The sequence below is a fragment of the Micrasema longulum genome, unplaced genomic scaffold, assembly GCF_059751315.1.
Source record: "Micrasema longulum isolate JH-2025_06_02 unplaced genomic scaffold, ASM5975131v1 h1tg001008l, whole genome shotgun sequence".
NCBI classification, from domain to species: Eukaryota; Metazoa; Arthropoda; class Insecta; order Trichoptera; family Brachycentridae; genus Micrasema; species Micrasema longulum.
This window is the reverse complement of record NW_028278196.1, coordinates 31,781-51,641: the sequence shown is the minus strand read 5'-3', so window position 1 is coordinate 51,641 and position 19,861 is coordinate 31,781. Positions and strand designations below refer to the sequence as shown.

At 33.9% G+C, this 19,861-nt stretch overlaps 1 protein-coding gene across 1 annotated transcript in view; it reads left to right on the top strand.

Annotated features, from left to right (window-relative positions):
* LOC148277602 (protein 4.1 homolog) overlaps positions 1-19,861 on the top strand; it is a gene marked incomplete at its 3' end in the record, with an annotated part of 121,613 nt that overhangs the window by 69,975 nt on the left and 31,777 nt on the right. The window lies entirely within an intron of this gene.

Genomic DNA, 19,861 nt, shown 5'->3' with positions numbered 1-19,861 from the left:
TCGAAACACAATTTTTATTCCAAAATTAAATTGAAGAGGAAATAATGATTTGAACCAAGTGATGCTGTAAGATTTTATGCTGGTTAAATCAGTGAGATCCTACCCCAGTTGGAGATTGACATAATGAAACGACGTTATGCTTCAATGTGTATTTATTACACCTCGAATACACAATCGGTAATGGAGCACGAGATTTGCTGACTGAACTAAATATTTAACTGTGTTAGTACTGACTATAACCAATTATGTATTATTTTCTTATAAGCTTACATATTAATTGACCGCAGTAAGTGTCACTTACTTCCTAGTGGGGAATTAGGAAGTTGAGTGGTTTTTTTTATTTGTCAATAGACTATTAAACTAAGCCAATTTTTTATTTTTTTATTTATCGAATTATCAGCTCTATGATTTTTTTAAGTTGAGTATTTCTGAAATCACCCCGCATGTGACGTCAGAGGTTTTTTTCCGCATATTCTCTGTCAGTTCTGCCGATTGGTCCGTTTACGCAAAGTAAACCGCATATCTTTCACACCTCTCTTATCTTTGGTTGATTCATGTGAACTAGTGACGTCGTTCAAAATAGTTCGTTATTATCAAAATATTTTAAATGAATTTTTACGTACATTTTCAAGAAACTTTGCCGTACAATTTAATGCTCTAATTTTTACCGCGCGCAAGAAAACATTTTTTGTATCCATTTCCCTGCAGGGCTGAAGTTCCTCATTGAATTGTTTTTTTTATTTCCCTGACTGTCAGCAATTTGATATCCGTGCGTGTCAGCAATTTGACATCGGTAATTTGGATGTTTTTATTATTTATTGAGTGATGATTATGTATTTCCGGGTGGGTCCCATAATATAGTACACGTATTGTTAAAAATAATATAAAATCACGATTGAACTGTAGATTTTCCCTTTTTTCAACCTTGGTTCTTTTTCCATTCGTTCCGTTAGCGTCTCACGCGAGGGTGGGCGCCTCGAAGTCAGTACCCAGTCACAGACCCTGTCAGCCCTGTCAGACCTAGGTACCGGTGGCGGTGTCAATCGCTCTGTTGAATCGATAGGCCTAATGGGGCTAACAGGCGGCCGTCACGCGATCTCCGACCGTCCTTTATACTTCCCTCGCATGGTACGAGAAGTTGAGAGATTAACTGTCCATGGGAAACAAAGAAATCATTCTAAAGCTAGGGTTTCCTAGGACAGCGGTGCCCGTATTTTAACGGCCGTAGTGAACGGTGATGCGGTGGACAGCCGTCGTAACGGTGACTAGAGTGTAGTTTCCTAGGAAAACGGTGTTATCAACACCATTTAACACCGTTTCCCTAGAAAACCACTCTCTAGTCGACGTTACGACGGCTGTCCACCGCATCGCCGTTCACTACGGCCGTTAAGATGCGGGCACCGCTGTCCTAGGAAACCCTAGCTTAATTCATTTGAACCGGGTTGTGGTCCCGTAGTCAGTAGTGCTGTGTACTCGCGGATCAAATATCCGAGGTTCTAATTCCGCTCAACCAAACCTCTTTTACCATTTTACCAGTACAAATTACGGCCTTTAGAAAATGGTCTGAAAAGTAAAATGTTCTGGTAAATAAAAAGATCTAAAATTTTTCTTTTGAGAAAAACGAAACCAGAATAGTATTTTTTTGCACAGCAGGCCAAGAGGTACAGCACAGAACACCCAGATATGAGACAACACAGATGTTCAGTGCTAAGTTTAATCCAGTATCTACTAAACAACAATATTTTGAGTTGGTCCAAATTTTTGTAGACGAGAACCGGATTCAACTCCCCGGGGAGCTGTTTATATTAACATATTACAACAGAGATGAAGAACATTTTAGAGAATGTAATATAGAAGTCTAGGCATCTACAGGGCTTACGATCTGTCATTGGCTGGTTTATGTGGCCACTTTACAAATAACATGTCTACAAAAAAAAAAACATTTATATGTATTTTATTTATGGTAATGTAAAATTTTAATTACCATTCCGATATACCAAAATATTGTCGATTAAATCAGTTGTCTTATTTTTTCAAGAAGCCTTTTAAAAAATATATGTATTTATTTTCTTGGTTTATTTCTATGATCCATCTTAATATGCATTTACAAGACAATATTTACATTTACACTTCTGCAAACACTATTACATACGTTTATTGTCCTTATTTGTAATATTTTACATTAGAAGTATGTAATATTACAACTAAACACAAATTTTATATACGTTTATTGTCCTTATTTGTAATATTAACATTAGAAGTATGTAATATTACAACTAAACACAAATTTTATATACGTTCATTGTCCTTATTTGTAATATTAACATTAGAAGTATGTAATATTACAACTAAACACAAATTTTATATACGTTCATTGTCCTTATTTGTAATATTAACATTAGAAGTATGTAATATTACAACTAAACACAAATTTTATTAAAATTCAATTCATACATGTACATTAACGTTTCCAATTACGTAAAAGAAAAAAACAATTCTTGTGGACATAATGGGGAGTGACATCTTTCAATAATGTGTTTATTTTATTTTTAATAAGCAAATTTTTTAGTATTACATATAAATTATAAAAACAATATATAAGTACTGTGTTTTCAATCAGTGCTACACAAAACAGAATTATGAATGTAAATTTTCACTTCTTTCATATGTTGTAATTCCTGACTGCACTTTTTATTTCCTCCGCTCATTTCATCAAAGAAGAATATTCCTCTGTAAGTATAATGATGTTGTGTTGTGGTTGTTTTTCATTTTGGAATTAATTAATTAATTGACTTATATTAATTGATGTACATTCACCGCTTATTTTATATTGATTTATTTATAAATTTATTGCAAAAAAAATAATATACATACTTAATAACAGGGAATCTATATAAACCAATTAATGTAAAATGAAAACGGAGTGTTCTCTGTTTATTATGATAGTCTCCATCTAACATGGCACAGCCTGTTCTAAGATGAAGATTTTCTATCTTTAGAGCGTAAGTAGTCCTATACTAATAAAACAATAACATAAAAAAGAAAAACTAAAACTACTTAATTATAAATGCCTAGCCAATCAAATGTAAGAAATTAAAAACCGTTATTATACAAATATAAAGTATATATACTTAACTTAAACATAAATAATATAGTATAATATATAATAAAACAAATATAAAGCAATGAAATACATAAAGATATAAATAATATGTGTACCAATTATATAAAGTACTACGTTTTTTGATTTACATATATTTTTCAAAAAAATCTCTCGCTATACTATTTATATGTGCAGTTATTTTTTTTTTTAAATTTGTTTTACATTTTGAGTTTTTTATATTTGGCGATAAATCATTAAATATTTTTGGAGCAATTACATTGTATTGCTTTTTACCAAAGGCGGTTGATACAAATGGGACAATACAGTTCATTTGTGTTGCTGAACGAGTGTTTATATTTTGTTGGGTTCTTTTGACCTCACTTAATTTATAATAAAATTTAAGTAATATATAACCTAGTATTTTTTTATTGGATAACTGCCATTTAAACAATAGAAACGCTACGATAAATGACTTCATTGATTGAGTTAAAAAACATTCACTATACAGTTTCAAACAACTGATCTTTCGAATAACCGAATTATATTTCAGTTTCCTTAGTTGTCGGAATGGTAACACAATGGTGTCATGTCTTGGCACAAGGTACTATTTACAGGTGTGAAAACACCTTTACTATCTGTGCCATCTATTGTTTACCGGTGTATTTAGTGGTTGCCATTCTGAGCTACTACTGGAGTTACGTAAGATTCAACAATTAAACTTCCATATTTGTGTATAGTAAAACAAACAAGCCATCACGTGGTTTTCACGGTAGGCAGAGAGGATACAGCGCCACAAAATAATGTCATTGCATACATACCGCGCTACCTCTGCATTTATATCTTTATATATATAATTCCTCTGTACGTGTGATGTCACCGTACTCCTCCTAAACGGCTTAACCGATTTACGTGCAGTTTTCAGGGAAATATAGATCTTTGCGCTGTGCGTGTTCGTGCATATTAAAATCTTCAATAGAATATTTTTAAAAGAAGTTTGGAGCATGACTGTTTTATTCATCGATCTACCAGGGTTGCATTCGAGGAGAATGCATTTGCAATAAAATGGAAAGATGTTGTTTTTTGGTGTATAAAAAAGTTTATTTTTAAATGTTTACAAACGGCATTTGTTTTTTTGTGGATCTCGATCAGATTCTTTCCTTAAATTCCGTTTAATTTCTACCCATTTATTTCTTTTTATTGGATTTTTGGTAACACTAAAATTATATTAAATTAATACATTTAAAAAAATCGTATTCCTACATAAGTACACCCCTTTGTTGGTGAGACGACCGGAGTTTGACATTTGCAAAAAGAACGCCGTATTGTGCCGAAACGTCGGTAAAAAGCACGAACGACACACGGCATAATAACCCAGAAAAACTTATTGTGAATGCCATATTTGAAAAAATATTCATTTTATGTTTTGGAATTCAACCATAAACAAGTACCTACTTAAATTCAACAGTTTTTAGTTTTGGAATTTAATCATAAACATGTACCTAGATAAAAAGTATTTTTCCAAGATAATAGTAGGCAAGCCAACGTTCGGGCAGGACAACGTCTGTCGGGTCCGCAAGTATTATTATCTTCTTTTAAAAACGCCATAACTGATTTTTATTTCATGTATTCATTAAAATTATTAAAATACCCCCACGGATTGCATTCATTTAACTTTTTTGAATGCATACTCCATTTGTCGGGATCGTAAACGACGCATGTCATTTTTTTCAACTCTGCGTGAGGGCGGTTTTTTTTTTACTCTTTATGTGACGACTTGATAAGTACTTGGGTTAGTTATATATTTTTTTAAACTTGAAAAAAAGCCTTTAAATAACTTTTTCAACATCAAATGTAAAAGAAAGCCAATGTAGCATTTTTCACACATCCGTCGTTCTACGATCTCGACGTTTTGTTAATGATAATATTTTTAACATCTTTTTTAAGGGTTTTCTGAGTCTTATGTTTAGTTTTGTCTGGTAGTTTATTGTATAATTTCAGTTCCTGGTTTATCTACTTGTGATAATATTTTTTTTCTGCACTACAACAGGCCTTGAGGACCAATTACAGTGGTGAAATACACAGTACACCCAGGCTTGAGAAAAATCACATTCAATTTTCGTGTTCTCACAAGGAATCGTACCCAGAACCTTCCATGGGTGAGTCGGGTGTCTTAACCGCTACACCACGGAGGCCGCAATAGTCTCGGCTGTCCTCGTCTCGTTTTAGAATGTTGTATTTGATATTAATCCGAAATTCTCGTATTGTGTCCGTCCCGTGTTTACTGAATTAAAAAAAAAAGTTTTAGTTCTCTGTCTACAATTACACCAGTGCCTAATGTATGAATAAATTTTAAGGGTTCTACTTGGAGGTTTTTTTTATTTTTTAAATATTTATTTTTTAATTTTTAATGTATATTTTTTTATTTTTTTAAATATAATATATAAATATAAGTATATCGTTTTCTGCATCCATCAATATTTGCGTCATATATATTTTTTGTATTTCTTTAACTGTCCATTCGATCTTCGTATCAAAACCAACACAGCACCCCTTCCCTAATTTTGTCGATAATGTTTTTACCGGCTCTCTTTTGTATCTTTTTTAAAAAAAATATATTTGGACCCCTGTATTTAGTAGCCTTACGTGTCATGTACAAGGCTAAGGTACTCGGAAAAAAATCGTTTTTGTTTGTCTTGGAAATGGGATGTTCGATTACTGATTTTGGTTTATTACCTTTATGAGTCCAATCACCATTGTTGCAAAGTTCAAGAACAATAGCGCAATAACTACTTTAAACTACGGCGTGGATATCTGTTAAGGATATTCCATCTTTCCTGCATTCTGCTTCAAGATTATGGCGTTGCAAACTGAAAAATGGGCACTGAAATAACAGATGTTCGATACTCTGTGAAGAAATATCATCGCATGGACAATAGTCATCATTCCTTAATTTAAACCTATATAGGTAACTTCTCATAGCTCCGTGTCTGGTAAAAATTTGGGTCGTTTCGAAAGTACTTTGGTGATGACGACGGAAGTTTGCTGCATCAGCCAGCGTTGGGAAAAACATTTTAGTGATTTTACCTGTAGAAGAAGCGCGGTAATGATCCTCCCAACGCTGCTGCGTATTTTGTTTTATACAGCGTTTAGCAAAGCTAAGGGGAAATTCTGAGAAGAAAGGTGACGTTCTTTTACAAGTTGCGGCTCTTGCTCGTTCATCCGCGCTCTCATTTCCTACGATACCAGCATGTCCTCTTATCCAGCATATTTGAATGATCATCCCTCTTATTTTTAGATGCTAAATTTCACTCTGAATATCTACAATTAATGGATTTACCGACCGAGAGTTTACTCTCTTTTGTATCAAATATCAAATTTCTTTAAAAAAAATAATAAATTTAAAAAAAACATTTGTTTGAGCTACGTGTATTTTTGATTGATTATTCGAAGCAATCATCTATTTTATTGGTCTATTCATTACAAACAGTACAAAACAAACAACATAAACAAACCATCACGCTGTTTTCCCCTGTAGGGGTAGGCAGAGAGGATAGAACGCCATAACACTTTATCTTGGCATGCAGACCTCGCTTCCTCTACATTCATACATCTTCTCTTGCACGCGCGCCGATTATTCCTACTTTTGACGTGTCCATCTTCAAGTATTTGATGGACTCGATCGTGCCATGTCTTTCTCGGTCTTCCTCGTTTTCTGCATCCATCAACATTCGCATTGTAAATATTCTTAGCCGTTCTTTCGCTGTCCATTCGCTCTACATGTCCTAACCGACGCAGCACGCCTTTCTTGATTCTGTCGAGAATGCATGTCTCAGCCTTACGCACTTCACGGATCTCGACATTTGTGCACCTATCATACATCATTCACCTGAGGGATCGCATTTCGACAGCATTCAACCTACTTTCATCATAATTTTTCCAATTCCATACTTCGCTCCCATACATTAGAGTTGGCACTAGAACTCCGTTGTGAACTGCTAGTTTAGCCTCTTAGCCAAAGTAGATTTCAGTGCACCGTTCACCCTGTTCCCGGCACTCACCCTCCTTTCATTATCTTTCTCAAACAGTACATACCTATATTAAATTGTAACGTATCCCAAACTCCATGAAACCAAAATCCCTCTGTTGAGTCAGGATACGACAGAAATGAAAGTGGAAGCATGCACAAATGATAATTCCATATCACTATCTGAAACAGCACGCTGCACTTGACATGTGTGCATCATATTATGATTGAAAATAATTTTATGCAACGTCTCACAACAGTCTCCCGCGATGATCTCTCCCCCTTGACAAAATCCCATTTTTGATATTCCTCTTGGAAGATAGCATTTGTTTTATTTATTTATTTTATTAACATAAACGACAAATCTGCAGTTTACAAAAATTTATAATACTAACATATTTAGCTTAATATATATATTTTTTTTTTAAACATAAATTTCCTTATACCCAAGATTTATAAAAAAAATTAACCTAAAAATTATACAAGATTTATATTTAAAAAGTTAACCTAAAAATTATACAGCATATTCAGTAGAAAGTTTAAACAATACAAGAATAAATGTAAAAAACAAAATTTAATAATAAAACATTCTAAAGTAATACAACAAGAAAATTACAAGTACTGTTTCATACAGCTGGGCAAAATGAACAAAAAACTGTACATACAGGATGTTCATTAAACCCTGTCACATCCGAAACCACGATGATCAGTATGAGCAAGAAGACATATTGGCACACTAAAAAAATTTTTTAGAACGAATAAAATTTAAAAAAAATATATATATAAAAAAGCAAATGGTTGCTTACTTCTGCAGGGGAGAAACAAGGAGGATAGAGGGGGGAGTCTGATACTGCGCCGCACTCCCCTCACTTCTCCCCTGCAGAAGTAAGCAACCATTTAATTTTTAAATATTTTGTTTAAAAAAAAATCTTTGCTCTAAATATTTTTTTAAATTTGCTAATATGTCTTCTTGCCCATACTGATCATCGTGGTTTCAGATGTGACAGGGTTTAAACAACACCCTGTATTATGAAATGCACGAATAAATAAATATAATTACCATTCACCATCTTTGAAAAAGTTCAAAATGTTTGTTCCATAGGAACAATACCCTACACGAAATATATCAGTTTTCGAGAACACGTTCACCCTAGATTTTGAACACTCTCGGGGCCACATAAGACAAATTTATTTGTGCAAAGGTCGAACAATGAATTTCTCATCTTTGTATGAGAATTCCACTGTACCTATTTGATTCATAGCGACCTTTGCCCGCAAAGTCAACGTTATAGGTCATTGGCTATTGGCCGGTACCAGTCGGTATTCAGTCGAACAAAAATTTTATCCTCGTCTTTTTTCTGTTTCGCCTACTCAGATTTTTTAATTGAATACGTCCTCAAAAAATTGAACAAACATTTTTTTTAAACCTCCGGATTCAGATGATTGAGCTTTCGATCATACATTAATTATTATATATTTTTTTGTTTCTTTTTTTACAATATACATAAAAGGTAAAGCAGAGTTCTAAAAAAATAAAAGATAATTACACAGCAATGAAATACATATTAACAGTAAAAATAGTAAACAAAAAATCCCACAAAGGCATAACCTGTTCGTGGGTATACAAGAAATGTTTATGAATTTTTCGCTCCCATAAAAAATAGACGGGTATAATATTTTTTTATTATTTAAGAAAGAGAAAAGAAAATATTATGTAAAAGATTAGAGGGTACTTTTTTATTTTACAGTTATTAAAAAGGAAATAAAAAATATTAAAAAAACAAAAGTATTCGTTATTATTGGGCAACAAAATATATCATAGAAAAAAAGAGTTTATGGGCCAGTTGCATTAAAAAAGTCAAGTTTAAAGTTAAATACTTAATTGTTGCGTTTTTGTCAAAATGTGCGAAATGAGTTGTTTTATTCGACTTTTTAGTGCGAACTCTTTTGTCCATTTTGACGAAAATGCAACAATTATTTAACTTGAAACTTTTTTTAACTTAATTGTTTTTTTATGCAATTGGCCCTAAGTCGGTTACTGTTGTCATTAACCTTGATGTGTCTGCTAATTTATGGATTCGTTTTATTTTAATGGTTCATTACGAATTTCACCATAATTACGACCTTAAAATAACGATTTGTCATTACCGCGTAATGCGTATTTCAGCTTTTTGCACTACTAATTTGTTGTTGAGATAATTTCAAATAGAAATCAATTTGTTATACACTGGAAAAATGAATTATTCCAATTATATCCACGTGACCACTACCCACCCAACCAGAGAAATCGTGAAATAGTTACAAAACGAATTTAAGACCCTCACTTATAATATGGAGCGTTAATCAACCTTACTGGGTGGAGCGCGAGGAGAAGATCCCCGCTTATGTAATTTAATTGAAATCGAACCTAAACTTTGCGAATTTACGCCAGTAGCTCAATCACAAATAACTATCGACGTGCTTAAAACATGCTTAAGTTATCGCAGTCATAAATCAACGCGTGTGTAATATCTAAGTCAACGCTCGTGTCGGTTTGTTTTTTGTTTTCCTCGCAAATGACTACAGTTCATTGACGAAAAATCGGCGTTTACTATAAAAATAATACAATATATTGCATTTGCAAAATAGTAAGGAGTATCTAATACAAAAAAGTGAAAATTAAATTACAATACTATGGCGACTGCTTTTCTTGACATTTGGCTTGCCAACCGCCGGCTAAATGCAATAAATAGCATAATAAATAATAAATATATAAAAATAGCAGTTTTGGAATATTTTCTATATTTACACCGGTAAAATTCTAAATTCTAAATTTATTTTATTCATCCCCATAATTATTTTATGTATAAAAATTGCTACATTATATTTAATTTGCCGCTTTTCTGTGAGCAAGTAAATTTCTTTGTGCATTCTATGTATGCCAAACTTAGATCAACTGCGATGCATAATGCGCCGTATTAAGTCTCCTTCGCGTTGTCTGTCCGCGATCCGTGGGTGAACCGCCCGTCGCCCATCGCCCATCGGACAACCGTCTGTGGAGTGCGGGCCGCGGCCGGGAGTACCGTGACTCGCTTAGTAATGACCCAGTACCGGGACTGCGCCGGGTGCCGGGTGCCGGGTGCCAGCCGAGTGAGACTGGTCGCCGCCGCACAACAGGTGACCGCGAAGGCGATGCTGGCATTAATGGGCCACGGGGGAAAAGGGAAGCTTTTTGCGTCACGGGGCTTTTATCAAAATGGAATCAGGAAATAGCAATAGTTCAGAGGTATTTTCAAAACAAACTGATAATAACGAGTTCTTTCATAACAAGAGGATCTAAAAATATAAGACTAGAAAATAAATCAAAAGCAAGGTCCCAGAACTGCCTTATGTGCGAGGGAATACAGTTATTTGAGGAAATGCCAGAAAGCATAACAAATGTAAATATATTTTAAATTAATATATTTACATGTATATATTAAATGTAAAAATACTAGTTTATATATATTGTAAATAGTGAATATACATAGGTTAATTTAAGTGTAAATATTGAAGTAGGTGTACAATAGTGATAAATACTGTTAGAATAAGTATAGATGTAAATATTGTGTTGTAAATATATATTAGATTATATTTACCATAGAACTAAATAAAATAAATGAATTTAAAATGCACAAAAAAATGTTTTTAACGAGTTTAAAAATTCATTCCCCCTTTTAGTATGTCATATTGGGTTTAACCTCAGAGGAATAATTCACTAGAGCAGCCACTCAGACACTTAAATCATGCCCAAACGCTCAATCGTGCACAACACGTATTTAGTCGTTCGACCGCCAGCTAGGCGTGACGCTTAGAATCGAAACAAAAATGCCCACTTGTGACATGAAAACGTGTAAAAACCTTTCGGATAAACTTGTAAAAAGATCGTGTAACTTTTCATTGGTAAATATTTATTCATGAGTGAATTTAAAGCTAAAAACAATAAATTGTCAAGTATAAATATTAATTTGTGTAAATGTCAAACTGCGCCTAGCGGCGCAATTGCGAAACTCTTAGTTACAGTGATGCACTGATAGGAATACGTTTTTTAAAATATAATAAACGCGAGTTAATATTATCTTTTCGTTCCTGAAAATCAAGCGAAAATAAATAAATGGGTCGAAATTAAAAGGAATTTAACGAAAGAACCTGATAGGGATCCACCAAAAAACGAATGTTGAATGTTTAATGCAAACTTACCTACCGAAAATTAGTATTCTTCAATTTTTGGTAGCATATGCATGCTCTTTGAATGCAGTCCTGGGTTAAATAAACAATACTCTGTATGGGTACGTCTTCGTGCCACTAGTTTTTAAAATATTTTACTCTCTAGGGCATGTATATGTACTATACTTAGTCAATGATTCACCCCATGTGACTGTAGCGTATAGACTTCTAGGGTTTATCTTACGAATCTCCAAGCCATTCTCATCACCAGTTACACTCAAACTACTTTACTATACTTATGTTCGTAGTCAACTCGAATTCGCTTCATTAGTATGGTCCCCTCAGTATAATGTATATATTCATCGAATCGAGAACATCCAAAATAAATTTATAAGGAGCCTGGAATATCGTTTTGGTAACATTGAAAATGATTACGGCGCATCTTTAATTAATTTTAATATAGATCACTCCAAAAAAGGCGTCTTACATGTGATTTAATTTTTCTTTTAAAAATTCTAAATATTACGGTTGATTTGCCGTACATTAAAAAAAAATTGGTTCCTGTTGTCCTCTTCGCTATACCAGATTAAATTCCCTTTTTTATATGATATTTGTTCATAAAATTATAAACTCTAATAAAAAAACAGAATTTTGGAAAAAAATTGATCGGAACCAGCATGAACACAATCACAATACTAGAGAAAAGAACAAAATTAGACTTCCATTTAGGAAAAAGGCAAAGTCACAAAATTCAATTTTATTTAAAGCAATTAAAAAGTATTATGAAATGGAAAAAAATATTTATGAAGAAAAAAACATATCAAAATTTAAAATAATGGTCAAGACATATGTGATAAACAATTTATAAATTAAATATATTTGCAATGTTATTATTAGAGCACACATAACAATATGTATGATATGTGTGCCCTATTTTAAGATTTAAATAAGATTTAAGATTTATACCAACTTGTAAAAGCAATTATATACGTATCACGAATTCACTTATTAGACGTACCTGTAGAAATTATAATGGACTCAGTATTGATGTAGACATTTTTAACTGCCCGTTGCATTTGTACAGAAAAATTTTTCATGGAGTTGGTTATTTGGGATAGTTGCTGAATGTACAACCTGAGTGGTTTGTGCTTTGTATATGTGCCGCGTGTAATATATATGTATGTGTATGTATTATATGTGCGTTCATGTGTGTGTGCGTGGATGGCTCAGGGTGTGCATTCAGTTTTTTATTTATTACCAACGATAACCTCCATGGAAAACGCAAATGTAACAATTATTCTTTTCTCACTTGAGTTTCTAATTTATTATTTTTGTCACATTTAGTGTTTTTATATTTAATTTTTTTTTTGACAAAAGCATTCTTCTAAACATTTTATTTAATTCCCGCCAAACTGCAAAAGCAATTTCTTTCTTGAAACAATTTGGTAACACAATATAATAATGTTTACATAAAAATATTTAAAGAATCTTAAATATATCAATAAAATAAAAGTTTAAAAAAATTATACACAAGTAAATCAAGTCTTTTTTGATACCGAAATATATAAAAAATAAAAAACAAACTCTTTTTTTGACACTGTTTTAAATTATTTGGTTTCGCCATTTTTAAAATTTAGAATTTAAGAAAAAGATTTTTAAAATCAATTTTACTTTGTTTTTATCAACATCAATTTTACTTTTTTAAATCTTTTGCATAATTTATGAAAACTTCATTGGTCTTTTTATGTTAAAAAAATCGTTGTTTTTAATACTTTTTTATGTATGACTGTATGTTTTCTGAATAAAATTTTTATAATGTGATTTTATCGTGCCGTGTGGCCCTTTTCACACATGCCACGCAAATTTACCCGGCCCGGTAACTTAACCGCGTACATCCCACAAACGCATACAAAATGTGTCACCTTTTGTAGGGTGTACCCGGTGAAATTACCGGGCCGGGTGGATTGGCGTTGCTTGTGTGAAAAGGGCCCGTGGATGGATTTCTCGTGATATTTTGCTCCGTATTATACTCTATCCAACCATTTATTTAACTTTTGACAGCTCGATTATGTATCGATTAGGGATGTCCTAATGCGTTACCGAATCGATTTCTCATAAAAATCGACTTTACTTATGAAAAAGTTTTAATCTCAACATTTTGTAGTTTATAAACATACCCAGACGTTTAAAGCAGAGTTTATATTACGAAAGCGCTGTAGTAAAACTTTTTTTTTTTAAAGTCTTCATTCAATAAATAATATTGCAAAAATTACATCATTTCTTTACAAAACAAACTTTAAATACAGTCTCTATAAACTCCTTAATTGGAGTTTGTCATTGGGTGCAGGAGCTACAGAAAACCCAAATATGCATAGGACTATTTTATTGTCGTAATGTAAATTGAGAAATTTTGTGTCGCGACACTGTCAGTTTGTCGGCGACAATAATAAATGACAGCGACCACGGCGCCATTAAAATTCAATATATTCTGACGAACTGTCAAATTAGTTTTGGCCATAGACAATCGATAAGTAGTTTTTAATAAATATTTGATAATTTCACAACATTGAATCAGTTAGACATTTATATTTCATGTAAATTAGTCGTATTCATTATTAAGTGAATAAAAATACTGTGGCTTTCGATAGAAAATTATTTTTTTAAATTTCTGGTTCACCTTGTCAACTTGTATAATCCTCGTTGCATAAGTAGTCTCAATAAACATCGATATCGATAAATATCGGAGCAAAAGAACATGTCGCTTCACTATCGTAATGAAAAAAACATGAAGTATTGCATTTTTCGGTCTACGGTTGCCTGTCAATAATTACGGAACTTTATAGGCGCCCATGTGTCAAAAGTTAAATAAACGATTGGAAATACTGTAGTTCATGCTCAAACAGCTTCGACATGCACAATAAGTTTTTCTGGGTTATTATGCCGTGTGTCGTTCGTACTCTCTACCGACGTTTCGGGCAGACTGCCAGAAATATAACAAAGAGAGTAAAGGAGCACATGAGTGCATGCAGGCTCGGCTACCCCGAAAAATCGGCCTTGGCCGAGCACCACATAGAAACGGGGCATAAGTTTTCCTTTGAGCCGATAATCTTAGGGAGGCCAAAGAACCACCAAACACGACTAGTAAAAGAAGCAATTGAGATTTACAAACATCCCGACAACATAAACAGAGATGATGGGATGCGATTAAAAACATCCTGGTACCCAGTCATAAAGAAATCGCATAAAGATTGCAATGTAACACAGATTTGTGATACGGTATAGATCCTAAGTACATAATGGTACACATTAATCTAAACGACTACGACACGGTACAAGTCCCAAATACATAACATCACACAAAAACGACTACGACACGGTAAAAATTCTAAGTACCTAACGTAACACATATTTATACACAAATAACATCAACCCTGATGATGGACGCTGTAACGCGATCCGAAACGTCGGTAGAGAGTACGAACGACACACGGCATAATAACCCAGAAAAACTTATTGTGCATCTTAACGGCCGTGAAAATCTAAGAAGTTTAAGCTTCGACATGTTTTCCTGTCCTCGCCTGTTACCTGTCTCCTGTCACCTGTTACTCGGTGTCCGCGCACTAGCGGCTTCAGCACTCGGCAAGTAAGGGCGACTACAGGCATGAGTATAGAAGTATTGCAATGCTAATGTTGTTGCGTCCATAATAGTATGTACGCCGAGCGGCGCGCAGCGGTCCACGCTGTTGACTGTCGACTGTTTGGCTTGGGCGTTGGTAGGCGGGGTCGGCGACCTATTACCTGTACCGCTGCACAGCTCCCTGTGCACGTACAGCGCAGAGTCCGTAAACCTTGTATACAACTGACGTGTCGAGTCATTTATTCCATTTTTATTTTATTTATTTATTTAGGGGAAAAAACAATCGTTTTTACAATACAGAAAATAAGTATGTGTGGATGATTGGACTAGAGAGAGATACAGCAACAACAACAACAACAACAAACCATCACGCCGTTTCCCCGTAAGGGTAGGCATAGAGGATAGAACGCCACAACACGCTATCTTTGCATACAAATCTCGCTTCCTTTACATTCATACATCTTCTCATGCACGTGCGCCGATTATTCCGACTTTTGACATGTCCATCTTTAAGTATTTGTTGGATTTGGTCATGCCATGTCTTTCTCGGTCTTCCTCTATTTCTGCATCCTTCAACATTCACATTGTAAATATTCTTAGCCGTTCTTTCGCTGTCTACTCGTTCTACATGTCCAAACCAGCGAAGAGCTCCTTTCTTGATTTTGTCGATAATGCTTGTCTCAGCCTTACATAATGTACGGATCTCAACATTTGTGCATCTATCGTACAAAGTTTTACCACACATTCGCCTGAGAGATCGCATTTCGACAGCATTCAGCCTACTTTCATTCCTGTTTTTCCAAGTCTATTCATATACTGATATTTATTTATTTATTAACACTCAAAGGTGTTTTACACGTACAGAAGTTATAAACAATTCACAAGTATAAAAATGAAAAAAAAATATGGAAATATAAAAAAACAAATGAAAATACTAGAAACCAAAAATACTATTTAAAAAAAAAGATTAATTTAACGTAGTTATGCAGAAAGCAGCCAGCCGTAGAAAAGTGAAACTGAGATAAAAGCACTTTTGTGAAAAGAGTCAATAATGGAATTTACAGTTCGAATGTTTTTGAATTCGAAAAATGATAAACAATGAATACATGAGTTTTTTTTACTATATTACAAACAAGAATCCAATTATGTGTTTGACCAATTTTAATGATTTTTAAAGTACCGTAAGATTTTTTTTTAGTGCTGTGGGTGTTTTTTGGAAATTGAGAAATGCCGTTTCGTGATCGACACTATTTTCAGTAGGTGATTATTACAGTTTTTTTATTTATTATAAAAGCGGTTTGGCTGTTTTTAGCAGAAGAACATAGAAGCAACCTTACTGCACCTGATAACACCAATATCTATCATTTGCAAAATTGTGGACTGGCTGCTTTCTGCATAACTACGTTCAATTGGCCTTGAAATTTAATAAAGTTATAGCAAACATATCTATTTTTTGGTCCTCAGTGTATTTGTTCCCGAGAGAGTGAATTCTCGGGAACAGAGAATTAATGCGGGAATTTGACTTAGATATATTAATATATCTTAACTCAATATATTATGATGCCTCATTGGTATTAGGCACATTGAAATACATAAATTTGACCAAATCAGGAACATCAAAAAGATTATTGACAACTTTATACGAAAAAACCGAATCAGATATTATTTGCATGCATGTTTGTAGATCTGAAAATCTTCAATTTCTTCTGTAGGGAAAAAAAATAAAAGCGTAAATGTTGTATTCATCGACCTACTAATAAATGTAATTTTTTTATTAATAAATTTCATATAAGGTACATGTTTTAAAAAAAATTCTATACATATCTACTTTTACACATCTAGTAAATGTTATCACTGTAACTCTCCAAAAAAGAGACTAACTCTTGCGCTTGGAGAGCGACTTACACTGTTGTAGTTGTTTATTTATAAGAGTTTATATAATTTTAAATACAAGTACATGAGAAAAAAATAAAAACATAGGATATATCAAGAAAAAATATAAAACAATAATACATTGATACTAATTAAAATTTTATGTAGTTTTTACCCGTGTTTACAAAATTTCTTTAGATTTACTTTGAATTTATTTATTGATATATTCTTTTTAATAGTTTTTAGTTCATTGGGAAGATTATTATAATTTTTTACACCTTTGAAGACAAAGCTATTTTGACCATGACTTGTGTGGAATTTAGGAATTTTAATATTATGTTGGTATCTGAGTGACTTATTCATCTCAAATTCTTTTATTTTTTCTTTTTTACATATTTGTATAATATAATTTATTTTATATAGAGTGTCTACTGTATGAACCTTAAATATTTTAAATAGACTTTCCGTATTTAATGTTGATATTTTAAATACTCTTCAATCATATTGCGCACCTCGCGTCTCGCGTGGACGGCGGATTCGCCTCCACTAACTCCACTAGCCACCACCGACCGCTGGCTCCACTACAGGGCCGACGTACTATATATTGTACCTCCAGCGGAGAATAAACACGGCAGAACTGTAAATGGGTTCACGCCCGAATTATGAATTTACTTCGATTTTGTATTCCCCTCTGTTTGCCTTTGTTCCGACAACACTTTGAAATGAAACTCTTTGTCTTCGCTTTAAACGAATTCGGTTCAAACAGCGGGTTTTTTCCGTCACAATTTCGTTTCGTAAATTCGTTCGTTCGCCATATATCCGTCTCATTCTAACGCTTTTTTTTTACATATTTATTACAGCAATTTACAAGTAATTATTTATTCAACAAATTAATTAAGTAGTAAAAGTAAACATATATATTTTTTATTTTTGCTGTTGGTTCATCTAAACTGCCTAACTAGGGATACCTTCCCCGTTCTAAGGCAGTAAATTATGTATTTTATAATAATATTAAAAAGTAATTACAGTTCCAACGAAATCCAACAAATACTTAAAGATGGACATGTCAAAAGTCGGAATAATCGGCGCGCGTGCATGAGAAGATGTATGAATGTAGAGGAAGCGAGATCTGTATGCAAAGATAGAGTGATGTGGCGTTCTATCCTCTCTGCCTACCCTTACGGGGAAACGGCGTGATGGTTTGTTGTTGTACATAAGTGACATGCAGAGTTAAAGGGGATGCAAACACCACCATGTCCGAACATGCACTAAAATTAGCTTCGTTATATAATATCATCGTAAGGCGTTTCCCACCACCGCGCACCGGCACGGCAGCGCATGACAGCGCATCGCGGCGTGTCCCGTCTCTAAATGCGGGGGCAAGTTATTGTATAATACAATTTCCCGGTGCTAGCTAACGGGGACTTGGCGTGACATTTATTGTACTGTAATGTTAGTACGAACACGTGGGTAGAGTTGCCATGACATCCTCAGCGCCTTCGCGTGTTTATTATTAGACCCGAGCTGGCAGCCCTTAAGGTTATTCCTTCTTCCCTGCGATAAATAGACGGACAGCGTCACCTTCATTTGACTACGACGTAAGAGACTGAACGAAAAATTTCAGAAGACAATAAAAAATATCATAAATCAGTTATTTTAGATGAAACTTAAGTAGCTTTTTTTTACCAAATATTTTATTTTTAAGGTATTCTAAAGAATATGCATCTTTTTTGAGGTAGGCATTATTCGAAAAATGTATTTTATTTCTTATCCGTCAACATTTTTTCTTTCAAATGACAAAGATAGATGCTATTTTGTACGGTGAAAAACATATAGCGCTGCCGTGCCGGTGCGCGGTGGTGGGAAACGCCTAACGATGATATTATATAACGAAGCTAATTTTAGTGCATGTTCGGACATGGTGGTGTTTGCATCCCCTTTAACTCTGCATGTCACTTATGTACAACAACAAACCATCACGCCGTTTCCCCGTAAGGGTAGGCAGAGAGGATAGAACGCCACATCACTCTATCTTTGCATACAGATCTCGCTTCCTCTACATTCATACATCTTCTCATGCACGCGCGCCGATTATTCCGACTTTTGAAATGTCCATCTTCAAGCATTTGTTGGATTTGGTCATGTCATGTCTTTCTCGGTCTTCCTCTATTTCTGCATCCATCAACATTCGCATTGTAAATATTCTTAGCCGTTCTTTCGCTGTCCATTCGTTCTACATGTCCAAACCAGCGCAGAGCTCCTTTATTGATTTTGTCGATAATGCTTGTCTCAGCCATAGATAATCTACGGATCTCAACATTTGTGCATCTATCGTGCATAGATTTACCACACATTCGCCTGAGAGATCGCATTTCGACAGCATTCAGCCTACTTTCATCCCTGTTTTTCCAAGTCCATACTTCGCTCCCATACACCAGGATCGGGACCAGGACTCCGTTGTGAACCGCTAATTTTGCTTCTTGCGACAATTTTCGCGAATATTTTTCCGTAAATACTATGTATACTACGGTGACGGTGATAGTGTGTTTCCGTATTAGCATGTTGGTGTAGTGATTGTCCTGACGAAGAGACGGGTACGTCTCGAAACCGGTAGATTTAAAAAGTCGATATGTGGTTAAGTACTAATATTTACTAAAATTAATTAATAATCAATTAAACATAGTTATACAGAACGCAGTCAGCATTAGAAAAGTGAAACTGAGATAATAGCACGTTTGTAAAAAGAGTGAATAATTAAAGCTACCCAACAGTTAGAATGTTTTTGACTCTCGCAAACGATTCAATTAATACATTAGTTTTTTTTATTTATTTTCAATGAATACATGAATTTGGTTTTTACTACGTATTTTACCAAGTTTTTGAATATTTTTTTTACCATGTTTTTCCTACATCAGTATGTCCACTACCATTATTATTGTTTCTACATGTTGATTTTTTTGTCGGTCTCGTGGTGTAATGGTCAGCGCGTTTGCTTACCATGCGAGAGGTCTCGGGTTCGATTCCCGACATGGTTGATTTG